The following is a 12,980-nucleotide window of genomic DNA, read 5'->3' on the forward strand; positions in this document are numbered from 1 at the left end:
AGAACACATCATCAGCCAGAGGCCAAGCCACACTTTCACTTCTATGAACGCTCACAGCGGGGAAAGATCGGGTATAAGGAAATCTTCAGTAGAGAGTTGGCCCCCAGTACCCTGTTGGTTCTGGTTCTGCTCCTACCCCTGTGATTGTTCGACAGAGTCAGTGTGTCTTACCCTAATACAATGTGTGATATGCCCCCCAGGTAGCTCTTTCAGTTATCCTCACTGCGAATGCAGTCACCAGGAGTGCTTGGTATGACTCCTCCCACCGTGGCTGCTTCCAGTCCTTTTTCTTTAGTGATTGGACCCAGACCCAGTCCCCTGGCCCATTCATGTGGGTAATCTCCTCCTGTAGTTCTCCTGTAGAGCATAAAATCATGGACATACGGGTTTGGTTAATTAACAGTATTTTAATGTGTTCTGCTAGAACCTCTGTCATTCTATCTGTTCTATCTGATTAGCTAGAATGTCATCCATTATTATCCTAGTCCACCATCTCTAGAAATGTTTAACTAATAGGCCACACCACAACGTGTCCTATTCCATCCCCCTTTTGATACATGGCTCCGCCCTTGTATCAATACTGGCACAAATCTAACAATTCTCTGTCAAGTGTCTTATCTACTTTAAAAGTTATCAGTGCTGTCCCTTAGTTCCTGAAACCAACCAAGTCTTCATTGTGTTTTTAAGCCCATATGCTTAAAATCAGCTTAAAATGTCCAATGGCGCCCTCTAGTGACTTTTCACCATCACTACTATCTATCACATTACCTTAAACTCAGACGCCAAGGCCCTTATATTCTCCATTTTAAGTGGCTCTTCAAGGAGGTTGATCAGACAACCCTGAAAAGTAACTTTGGAAATCATACCCCCACTTTTATGTGTGTGTATCCCTTTAAGATATTTTTTCGCTGGGAAATTTAGAAATCCCCCTCTAACCCAAACGTTTACTACAAACAAAATCTAGTAGTTATAACTGTCCCTTTAACATTAGCTATCATAAACTTTTACGATTAAACTATTCTGACCTTCCTATTTTCTATTTGAAACTTTTAACAACTTCTGAAAAGTGGCTCAAAGCTATAATGCACGCATTTTCCCTCTAAATGACACAAACCATTTTCTCTGTCCCTTCTCAGTCACAACATCATTGCTTCGATAAACCAAAACCAATTTATCACCATTGTATCACTAATGTTGGATCTTGAATAGAATTTACAACATCAATCAACATCTCTTAATCAAAATTATACTGCCCGAAGTACAGTAAATAGTGTACCTGAACGGTCAAAACAATTTGCATAACATTATTGTGTATCCCAAATACTGTCGCAGTTTTACGTTAACTATCGTAAAAGTAAAATCAACTTTCTCCACTCCCAACTTTTTTAAAACCCCATGTACCTCGCTAAATTTATATCGCAAGAATGTATTTTAGTCTCTCGGTACCAAGGCTGAGATACTAACCCGAGTCTCCCGCGCCGCAGTTAAAAAATCTTCTCCGTCATAGCCAACCCTATCTGCGCCTCCCTATCTTGCCTTCTCCATAGCATCTGCAAGTTAACCCCTTTGTAACGCTCCCTCTCTTTTTCTGGCTTCAGACAACCACACTCTAGCATCTCTACCGTCTGCTATATCAACTTTATCATTAATTGTAATCTTTCTACATCCATACTCTCAAACTCGTACATTCCTCTCCACCCCGGGCATTAGATTCACCCAAACATTCCACCGGGTTCCCCGTCGACTGGGAGCCCCTCCTTCCACTCTCTATCTCTTTCACTCCTCTCCTTACCATTATCCATCTCTAGAACAGATTTCAACTTCCTCAAAACCTTTTCTGTTTCTGGAGACATTATATAGTCTGTGCGTATACTCACGTATGTGTGTAAATTAATTAAAAGAAATAAAATCTACCTTATTTCTCGTATAACACTTTTCTTTTTTTTTTACATAAACAAAATGAATCTCAACACATTCAACTATGCACTGTGGGTCCCCTAAGATACCAGCCCCGACTGCAATATCTAATATACTTTCATTCACGCGGTAAAATTATTCCATACAAACTTTGTGTCCCCAAACACTATAAAACCCGCAGGTCATTCAAACTTGGTATAAGTACACCGACTTAACTCAATGTACTACATTTATTCTATAAACTTATCTTATTTCAAATATAACTGGCCCCTGGCCACTATTATTATTGTTATATTGCCGTTTATTTGCGTTCTCACCTCATATGTAGGCCCCAACCTACGTCATACAAACTTGGCTCAGCCTAGTACATTACTTTCGTTATTGTATGATATTACCCTCAATTATACTTGTAAGCCCCAACTTACGTCATACATTCAGTACATTTCATTTACACATTGCATCTTTGAACGATTTTGATCAAATAAAATTGCATTTGCCATTACCTGGTCCACGGCATTTTAGACTATTCGTATATTGGATATAAGGAATTTGGTAACTTACATCGAACAAGCGTCGCACAAAATAAATTTGGATAATGCCAATGTGCAGAACTTTTTTTTTTTTTTTAAAGACCGGTCTTTGTGAGTAACGCCGTCCGACGACAGTAAAGGTATCTTAGCTGGCTCGTTCTATGTCCAGCAATTTCCTTAACCCGGATGACGTCGGGGTCACCATGTGAACGCTGCGTGTATCACATCCGGTATCAGGATAAATAAAAAGCAAGGTCTGCTAACTTTCTTTAATTACCGCAAACAATGAATGGCAAATGCAATTTTCGTATATACGGGTTCGCTGTATCACCACGCAGGGTACACAGGGAACTGGCAGGAAGTACGTAAACAGCTGTTCTTATACCGTGATGACGTAGTTCCAACGCGTCTGTTGGCCTATCACAGTAGAGGCTGGGCGCGGTTTAGACTTTGCCCCGCCTTTGCTGGCCCTCGGATTTGTCCAAGCCCCTTGGCGCGTTCCTTTTGTCCACATCTGGTTGCTGGGTAGATTAGATCCGTCTTGTGTCTGTCGATTCTACACTGAAACAGTTCCTAATATGGTATTGTCCAGTATTCTAACCTCCTGGTTGGCCTAGAGAGATGCACCCCTCCCCTCTCCAGACTGTCCACAGCTTTTATGGCCTATGTTGGTCAGTCCTTACACCTACACACACACCCCCCTCTGTATTGTGTGTGTGTGTGTGTAACAAAACAATATTCATCTTCAAACAATATGCTAACAGGCTATAGTGCATTAACATAAATCCTAACACGAGGTAGCGTCGTCAGACTGGCCAGTGGCAGCTTCAGAGGTAGCGTTGTCAGACGGGCCAGTGGCAGCTTCAGAGGTAGCGTCGTCAGACGGGACAGTGGCAGCTTCGTCAGACGGGCCAGTGGCAGCTTCGTCAGACGGGCCAGTGGCAGTTTCAGAGGTAGCGTCGTCAGACGGGCCAGTGGCAGCTTCAGAGGTAGCGTCGTCAGAGGACAGGGCATCATTTGCCGGAGAGCTACCATGGTTTGGAGCAGCTTGGGATTCTACTTCATTAGTCTCGAAATACTCTAGAGAGAAAACATAAAGGAACAGTAGGGTATTCTACAGCAACACAGCTGTTCTACACGGTCTAGGCCAAATTGCCATTCGAATGTTGAGCAACATGAACCCAACACAGATTTAAAAGTATATGTTTCAGGCCGTACCTTCTGTCTTGTTTAGCGTCAGACCCTATGGATCGGAGCAAGGCCAGGGCATGCACAATGGAGACGTCATTCGATGACAGCTCTGAAAAACGTAGGTTAAGGTACACAAGCAAAATGACCAAATCAAAGGGTTTGACAACTGAGTTACTCTATGGTGTTGAATGAGTGTCAGGCACAGCAGCACCATAGACACAGTACAAAGCTAGAAGGGTTGTGGAAAGAAACACTTACCTCCAAGTCTCCTCTGCAGAGAGACTTGCTCTTGCTTCTGGGACTTTCCAACAGGGTAACAAGAAACTGAGGAGAATGTGTTGACAGAAGTTGAGTTGACACAAAATAGCTACATATATTAATAATAGCAGATGACCAATGCGGAACAAACAAACAGTCAAATTTTAATCTCCAACTGATAAAGTTGAGCATATTTCCCAAACAAATCCCTTCAATCCAAATAAAACATTAGTGAACCAACCTTTCACAACCCCCACAGTCACCACAAAGAGCAGCAATTCTCTCACACCTCCCACGATCATGAAAATAGTCTGTGTTATCAACAGGTAATGTCTTCACATGGCCTGTATGAGGCTTATATAGGCCACTAATGACAGTTTACCTGACAAACATGACTTAACGATCAATTAACATGCTTGATTGAGGTGTTACATTCAGATAGAAATAGACCATGTAGAACATATGTTGATTCTGGTGGGCAGGCAATCTTTTCTACTCCATATATTGCATTTATATCTGTAATGTTTAACCCTAATGGTCTCAGATCAGCAGTAGAAAGAAGTAGGCCTAATTGTTTTAGGTGTAATATTCAAAGATATTAGGGGGAAATAAACACTGTACCCAAATCCACTTTTTACAATGCTCCTGGGAAATGGGTAGGCCTCCACCATATAGTCCTCACAGTTTTACAGCTGTGTTATATTCCTTTATTTACATAGATCACATACATAAATATATATGTTAGCTGTAGGTAGCTTTGGGATAAAATTCCCATATTGTATTGTTACTAACATAAATCATAATATATGATATTTTCCTCATTTGCTCTGTAGGAGGTTCGTCATATGAAGGACATTCAAGTGGATGTGACCCCTAACCTGCAATAGGGGCTCAGTGGGGTGACAGACATCCTGTAACGGATCTCCAAGCTAGTGTCTGAGGACCTGGAGGAGGCTGTGTCTACAGCTGTGGTTCAGGACAAGCATGGTAACCTACCCTAACCTCACTGTATGAAGGATTTCATTGTTATGGATAGTCATCTCCAATCTGTTCAAATATCACTGTTGTTGATAACACACATTACCAAAATTATTCACACTTGTCTTCCTATTTCCACATAATCTGTCATGGTTCCCCACCCCAACAGGGCATAAAACCAACCTCTCTTTATTGCTAATGCCAAATCCAACAGCATTCGAGTATCTTATTGCTTTTCTTCTAACCCTGAATGGCAACTTTTTATCCTAGTACACAAGCATGTCACTTTATCCATCCACACCCACTCTACTGCCGCATGTCCACTGCGGCTGAGACTTTCACCCTCTCGTTGCAGGTATAGCAGGTAACCAACCCCACCCTAGGAGTTACCCTCTACAGGTATCAACCTGTTCGGGTTTACCTTCCGGGACTTACCATATACCACAAAGCTACGACCGGTCGTAATACAATTGGATTACTGAATAAGCTCAGGCTTTCTAGGTCCGTACCCTATAATTGGTTCAGCCTACGACTCTCATCTCCCCAAGATGTCAGAATTAGTGATAACAGGTGTAGGAACTGTGCCTACCTTGTTTCTGTTTCACTGATTCAGAATCTCTAGTTCGACTGCAAATCGTGGTGAACCCTGCTCGCAGTGCCAACTGTTAGGTTCTAATTCTCAGAGTAAAAACTCGACGGACACTATGAAAGCTTAAACCAAGTTTATTCTTCCCAGAGGGTCAAGACAGCTGCATTAGACAAAAAACATATTCACACAAGCACTGATATTTAATCCTTTCTCCTATGCTGAGTCTCTTCCTACACCTCTGAACAGCCAATGCATCTCTGTTGCTAGACAGAACCTTTGTGATATCTGTTCTTCCTCACTTCATCTGACCTGACCGCTACCCCAAAGTGCTCACTCCTCCCCAACTCAAGGCTGTCATGTTGATTGGTACCAGACGGTGTCTGGTAGATTTTTCAACCAGAAATTTGCACAGTGTAGCACTAACTCCAAAAAGTTTTGGGACACTGTAAAGTCCATGGAGAACAAGAGCACCTCCTCCCAGCTGCCCACTGCATTGAGGCTAGGTAACACGGTCACCACCGATAAATCCATGATAATCGAAAATTTCAATAAGCGATTCTCTACGGCTGGCCATGTTTTCTTCCTGGCTACCCCAACTTCCCAACTTCTTTGGTCTTGGCCATAGTGGAGTTTGGAGTGTGACTGTTTGAGGTTGTGGACAGGTGTCTTTTATACTGAACAAGTTCAATCAGGTGCCATTAATACAGGTAACGAGTGGAGGACAGAGGAGCCTCTTAAAGAAGAAGTTACAGGTCTGTGAGAGCCAGAAATCTTGCTTGTTTGTAGGTGACCAAATACTTATTTTCCACCATAATTTGCAAATAAATTAATACAAAATCCTACAATGTGATTTTCTGTATTTTTTTTTCTCTTGTCTGTCATAGTTGAAGTATACCTATGATAAATTACAGGCCTCATCTTTAAGTGGAAGAACTTGCACAATTGGTGGCTGACTAAATACTTTTTTGCCCCACTGTATGAGGCTGCTGGAATTGGGGTTAATGGTGTCAGTGCTAACTAATATCACGGTTGTCAACTTGCATTTAAATTACTCTGCTGGGTGTCTTCTCTCGTAACTGACTTGGTTTCCTATTAGTGAATGCTTACATGTAAAACCAGCTCTCGTATCATTAGCCCATCGTTTTGGCGGTATGTCTTCATATCCCAGTGCCAATCCAAACTTTCAGGTTTAAATAAGTCAATGCTAACCTGTCTTAGCTGGCAGGCTGCTATCAGGTCCAGGCTCTCCCAGAGTTGCTTGTAGCGCCGCTAACCTAGGGTTTGAGGGCAGGAACAGTTTGACCAGGATTTCCCACCCACTCCGATTTACATGGGATAAACCATTGGAAGAAACCGGTAAATTTCTATGAGAAGCGTGAGGAAGTCTGTTCATACAGGCCTTCTCTAGCCGCATGATGAACGCTCAGGGTGTGCGTCGTAGCAAACCGTACTTAGTCGCCATGAATTCAAAAAGCACGTACACGCAACCTTTAAATGCAGTTAATACAGCAACAAAATTGGCTCCAACTTTTGAGCTACCGGCAGGTATCTGCTGTAATTCAAACATTTCTGTGGCACCGCTTTACTCATTTATGCCAACCAAATCCAGATAGCAAATGTTCTGAAAGAGCTGCAAAACCTGGACCCATACAAATCAGCTGGGCTTGACAATCTAGACCAGGGGTGGGCAAACTTTTTGACTCGCGGGCCACAATGGGTTCTAAAATTTGACAGAGGGGCGGGGCCAGGAGCATTTGGAGGGAGTGTTTGGGCCGGATATACTAAAGCATTAAATGTAGTGTGTGCAAACCTCATAGCACAGTAAGAACACTACAACCCAATTTATTAACTGTCTTTCAAATGTGAAAAATAGCCCTTATCAGTTAATAAATTTGTCTCAAGGAATATGCAAGATATGGCATTTACATACTATTTCGCAGATACCGGGATGAGGAAATGTAAATAGATTAAAATAACATACGCACTGTGATTTATCAAGATTGCGTCTGTTTTTAATAAGTTTCAATCGAAGGTGCAAAGTTAAAGAAATCAACATTTATTGAAAAATGGAATCACTTTCAACATTCAAAACATATTATTACACAACGAAATACTCAAGCTCAATAATATCTACTTGTGTTAAACTCCGCAAAATCATGGATGGATTGTCCTGACCGCGCGCTCTACAAACTCGCCACGGACGCCCTCGCCTTCACGCGCAAACAGTACACGTGTATCGTTGCCAAGCACACAGACATAGGCTGTATTAAATATCCTACCTGCAGCTGAAAATTTTAATTTAAATTAAGAGCGATGTGCGGCGTGTTAATAAAGCTACTGTACCGCTGCTGTGCGTAAATGCGCATTGCTCTTAATTAAAAGACGCACTTCCAAACTTTCCATATGCATTTTTTCATAACACAGCAGAAAAACTCACCATTTCAGTGGGAACAGTGTTGTTGGTCTCCCTTTTTTGCCAGTGCATCAAAGTCTGGAGTTAGTTTTGTTGTGGCAATTCTCAGGACAGATCTGAGGTGTTGGTCAGTTAACTTGGATCTGTGATGGGCTTTGTTGATTTTCATGACGCTAAACGTCTGCTCACACACGTAGGTCGAGCCAAACAACACCAGCATCTTCTGCGCCGTCCTCCGGAGGTTTGGAAACGCGGTCTCGTTAAGTGAAGCGTAAAAGTCATTCAGTTTAAGAGACTTGAACTTCTCCTTTGAGACGGAGTCAGACTGAAGATCGATCAGTTCCAATTGCAGCTCCTGCGGTGCTGATTCGGGGTCTTGTGACAGGGGACAGGACACCAGTTGAAGTGACTTGTCAATTTTTTCAAAATCACAGAACCGACGGCAAAATTCTCTGTGCAGATCGTCCAGTGATTTGCAGTATTTCTTCGCATTTCGGGCGGCCTCTTTCTGCACGGCTAGTGTGGGGAAATGTGCGAAAGATTTGTTTGACATTTGCCTGGAGAATAAAACCAGCTTGGATTTGAAGGCTCTCACATTTGTGTACATGTCGTGCGCAAACTGATCTTTCCCCTGTAGCTTCACGTTCAGCTCATTCATGTGTGAAAATATGTCCACAGCAAACGCAAAGTCACAAAGCCAGTTTGTGTCGCTCAGCTCGGGGAATTCTTCGGATTTCCCCATTAAATTAAAAAATGAGCGAATCTCGTCTTTGAGCTCCCAGACTCGTTGAAACACTTTCCCCAAACTTAACCAGCGGACGCGAGAGTGGTAAAGTAGGTCCTGGTGATCCGCATTAGTTTCTTCCAGGAACGTAATGAACTGACGATGATTAAGTCCCCTTGCTCGTATGAAGTTAACAAGTTTTACAACTGGATCCACGACGTGATTAAGCTGCAATACAGACTTACACAGAGACTCCTGATGAATGATGCAGTGAAGTAAAATAACATCCTGGTCAGGGTTTTCTTCTTTCACTTTATCCTGGATTCTTTTCAGCAGCCCGATGTTTTTTCCAGTTAAATTTGGCGATCCATCCGTGGTGACATTGGCAAGTTTACTCCAAGGTAGCTTCATTCTCTCGATGACAGCAGACACCTGTTCATATAAGTCCTCTCCTCGCGTTTTCCCTTTCAGTGATTCCATGCTCAAAAGCTCCTCCGTTATCTCAAAACTGTCGTTAATCCCTCGGATAAAAATTAGGAGCTGAGCAGTGTCTTTTATGTCGTTACTTTCATCCAGTGCTAGTGAATATAACTTAAAGGACTCCGCCTTTTTGTTTAACTCGCTGACTATATCTTCGTCAATCAGTTCCACGCGGCGAGTCACTGTCCTGCGTGCTAAACTGATTTTTTCAAACTTGGCTTTGCTCTCCGGACACAAGAGACCTGCTGTCTCTACCATGCACTCTTTCAAAAACTCGCCTTCGGAGAAAGGCTTGCTAGCCTTTGCTAATTTGAATGCCAGCAAATAACTTGCCTTGGTACTTGACTCTTGAATTGCAGTTTGTCGGTGAAAAAAGTTCTGTTGACTCTGTAAATTAGCTGCCAACCTCTGAGCAGTAGCCGCCCGTTCTTGTGTTGACTGCTTGCTAGCATAGTTTGCATGCTTCGTGGCAAAGTGACGGCTGATATTGTACTCTTTGAAAACCGCAACAGCTTCTTGGCATATCAGACATACAGCCGTTGATCGGACTTCAGTGAAGAAGTATTTTGTTGTCCACTCCTTATTAAACACTCGGCATTCGCTGTCCACTTTCCTTCTCTTTGGTCCGCTCATTTTCACAGAAGGGCTTAATGGTGACGTGAAACGAAGTGAAAATTAAAGTGAAATAAAGAGAAATACGCGCCACTCCAACAACGGTCAATGTGTTTTGAGTGCGCCATCTATTGGGGAAACGTGGGCATTGCAGGGAAAGGGGAAAAAAAGGAGGTTTTTACTATAATTTGGACAAGTTCGGCGGGCCGGATTAAAAAGCCTAACGGGCCGTATGTGGCCCGCGGGCCGTAGTTTGCCCATGTCTGATCTAGACCCTTAATTTCTGAAACTATCCGCCGCCATTGTCGCAACCCCTATTACCAGCCTGTTCAACCTCTCTTTCATATCGTCTGAGATCCCCAAGGATTGGAAAGCTGCCGCGGTCATCCCCCTCTTCAAAGGGGGAGACACCCTGGACCCAAACTGTTACAGACCTATATCCATCCTGCCCTGCCTATCTAAGGTCTTCGAAAGCCAAGTTAATAAACAGATCACTGACCATCTCGAATTCCACCATACCTTCTCCACTGTGCAATACGGTTTCCGAGCCGGTCACGGGTGCACCCCGGTCACGGGTGCACGCTCAAGGTACTAAACAATATCATAACCGCCATCGATAAAAGACAGTACTGTGCAGCCGTCTTCATCGACCTGGCCAATGCTTTCGACTCTGACAATCACCGTATTCTTATCGGCAGACTCAACAGCCTTGGTTTCTCAAATGACTGTCTCGCCTGGTTCACCAACTACTTCGCAGACAGAGTTCAGTGTGTCAAATTGGAAGGCCTGTTGTCTGGACCTCTGGCAGTCTCTATGGGAGTACCACAGGGTTCAATTCTCGGGCCGACACTTTTCTCTGTATATATCAACGATGTCACTCTTGCTGCGTGTGATTCCCTGATCCACCTCTACGCAGACGACAGCATTCTGTATACATCTGGCCCTTCTTTGGACACTGTGTTAACTAACCTCCAAACGAGCTTCAATGCCATACAACGCTCCTTCCGTGGCCTCCAACTGCTCTTAAACGCTAGTAAAACCAAATGCATGCTTTTCAACCGTTCGCTGCCCGCACCCGCCCGCCCGACTAGCATCACTACTCTGGACGGTTCTGACCTAGAATACGTGGACAACTACAAATACCTAGGTGTTTGGCTAGACTGTAAACTCTCCTTCCAGACCCATATCAAACATCTCCAATCCAAAATCAAATCTAGAATCGGCTTTCTATTTCGCAACAAAGCCTCCTTCACTCACGCCGCCAAACTTACCCTAGTAAAACTGACTATCCTACCAATCCTCGACTTTGGCGATGTCATCTACAAAATAGCTTCCAATACTCTACTCAGCAAACTGGATGCAGTCTATCACAGTGCCATCCGTGTTGTTACCAAAGCCCCTTATACCACCCACCAGTACGACCTGTATGCTCTTTTCGGCTGGCCCTCGCTACATATTCGTCGCCAGACCCACTGGCTCCAGGTAATCTATAAGTCTATGCTAGGTAAAGCTCCGCCTTATCTCAGCTCACTGGTCACGATAACAACACCCACCCGTAGCACGCGCTCCAGCAGGTATATCTCACTGGTTATCCCCAAAGCCAACACCTCTTTTGGCCGCCTTTCCTTCCAGTTCTCTGCTGCCAGTGACTGGAACGAATTGAAAAAATCGCAGAAGCTGGAGACTTACATTTCACTCACTAACTTTAAATATCAGCTATCTGAGCAGCTAACCGATCACTGCAGCTATACATAGTTCATCTGTAAATAGCCCACCCCAATCTACCCACCTCATCCCCATATTGTTTTTATTTACTTTTCTGCTCTTTTGCACACCAGTATCACTATTTGCACATCATCATCTGCTCATCTATCACTCCAGTGTTAGTCTGCAAAATGTTTCTTACTTTGAAACTATGGCCTATTTATTGCCTTACCTCCTTACGCCATTTGCACACCTTTATAGACTTTCTTTTTTTCTATTGTGTTATTGACTGTACGCTTGTTTATTCCATGTGTAACTCTGTGTTGTTGTTTGTGTCGCACTGCTTTGCTTTATCTTGGCCAGGTCGCAGTTGTAAATGAGAACTTGTTCTCAACTAGCTTACCTGGTTAAATAAAGGTGAAATAAACAAAAAATCCCAGAGGATCCCAGATGGCTAACAATAACATATCCTGACATAATGTAAACGTTATACATTAAGCTCTCCCTCAGTGACATGAATTAGTATATTTCATATTCTCAGAACCCAACAGTAGGTTTTAAGGTGTGGCTGCATGTTTGTCGTGGACGCATTGTCACTCTTGATGTTCTTTTTCCAGATTGCAAGTGAAACACCTTTAGATGTAAGTGCCAGTTGGTAACTTTCTCACACTTGCTTGTTTAAGGTATGGATGCAACACCCCAGTATGTCTGCAGGGGCTGGTCACTGAGATTTACCATGTTTCACATGCTACTAGACTAACCTTCCAAGTAAATATGTTACAAGTCTGAACTGGCAGTCCTTGTCTTTCCTCAACTAATTGAAACCTCAGGGACAGACATGCTAAACGACTTTGATGTCAGAGCTCCCATCAGCCCTCTACACCTCGCTGTGAGTAAAGCCTACCTGCTTCTGTAGTGGTCTCCATATGACAAATGGTACCCTATTCCCTCTTTAGTACACTACTTTTGACCAGATCCTTATAGGCCCTGATCAAAAGTAGTTAACTACATAGGGAATAGGGTGCTATCTGGGATGCAGGCATGGTGTTGATTTTCCACAGGAAGTTGACTGTCCAGACAGACTCACACACCAAATTCCTATCTATTCCTGATTAGTGTAAAATACATGCATATTCTACACAGTGATGATGAGGATGATTTCCTTATTTTGCCATTTGAGTTAATCAACCTCAGAGGAGAAGTAGAGTGTTTGTTTCTCAATCCCACGCTTGGCAGGGACCTCAGATGTTGATGCTGGGCGGGAGCAAAAATGGTCTCCCGATTGAAAGACTCTGGTCTACTTTAGAGGTCTAGCACTGTATTTCTGTTCGGGCGTACCACTGGTCTACTATAGGACATTGATTATATTAAGAGTGTATATCTATTCAGGCGTACCACTGGACTTTGCTTGAGACTGTGTTTGTGTTTCTATTCAGGCGTACCACGGCCACCACCATGCTATGGAGGTCCTGGTTCAGTCTCTGCTGGATCTAGATGTGAGGGACAGCCAGGGGCTGTCTGCCTTAAAATGCCATGTGGAGTTTGTTGACGTCCTCATCAACCAGGGAGCCTCCATCCTGGTTA

The 12,980-nt window shown here is 43.4% G+C and overlaps 1 pseudogene; it reads right to left on the reverse strand.

Annotated features, from left to right (window-relative positions):
* Positions 1–327: 327 nt before the first annotated feature.
* LOC120040284 overlaps positions 328–12,980 on the reverse strand; it is a 54,798-nt pseudogene continuing 42,145 nt past the window's right edge.

Source organism: Salvelinus namaycush, unplaced genomic scaffold (genome assembly GCF_016432855.1).
Source record: "Salvelinus namaycush isolate Seneca unplaced genomic scaffold, SaNama_1.0 Scaffold34, whole genome shotgun sequence".
In the NCBI taxonomy this organism is placed as follows: domain Eukaryota; kingdom Metazoa; phylum Chordata; class Actinopteri; order Salmoniformes; family Salmonidae; genus Salvelinus; species Salvelinus namaycush.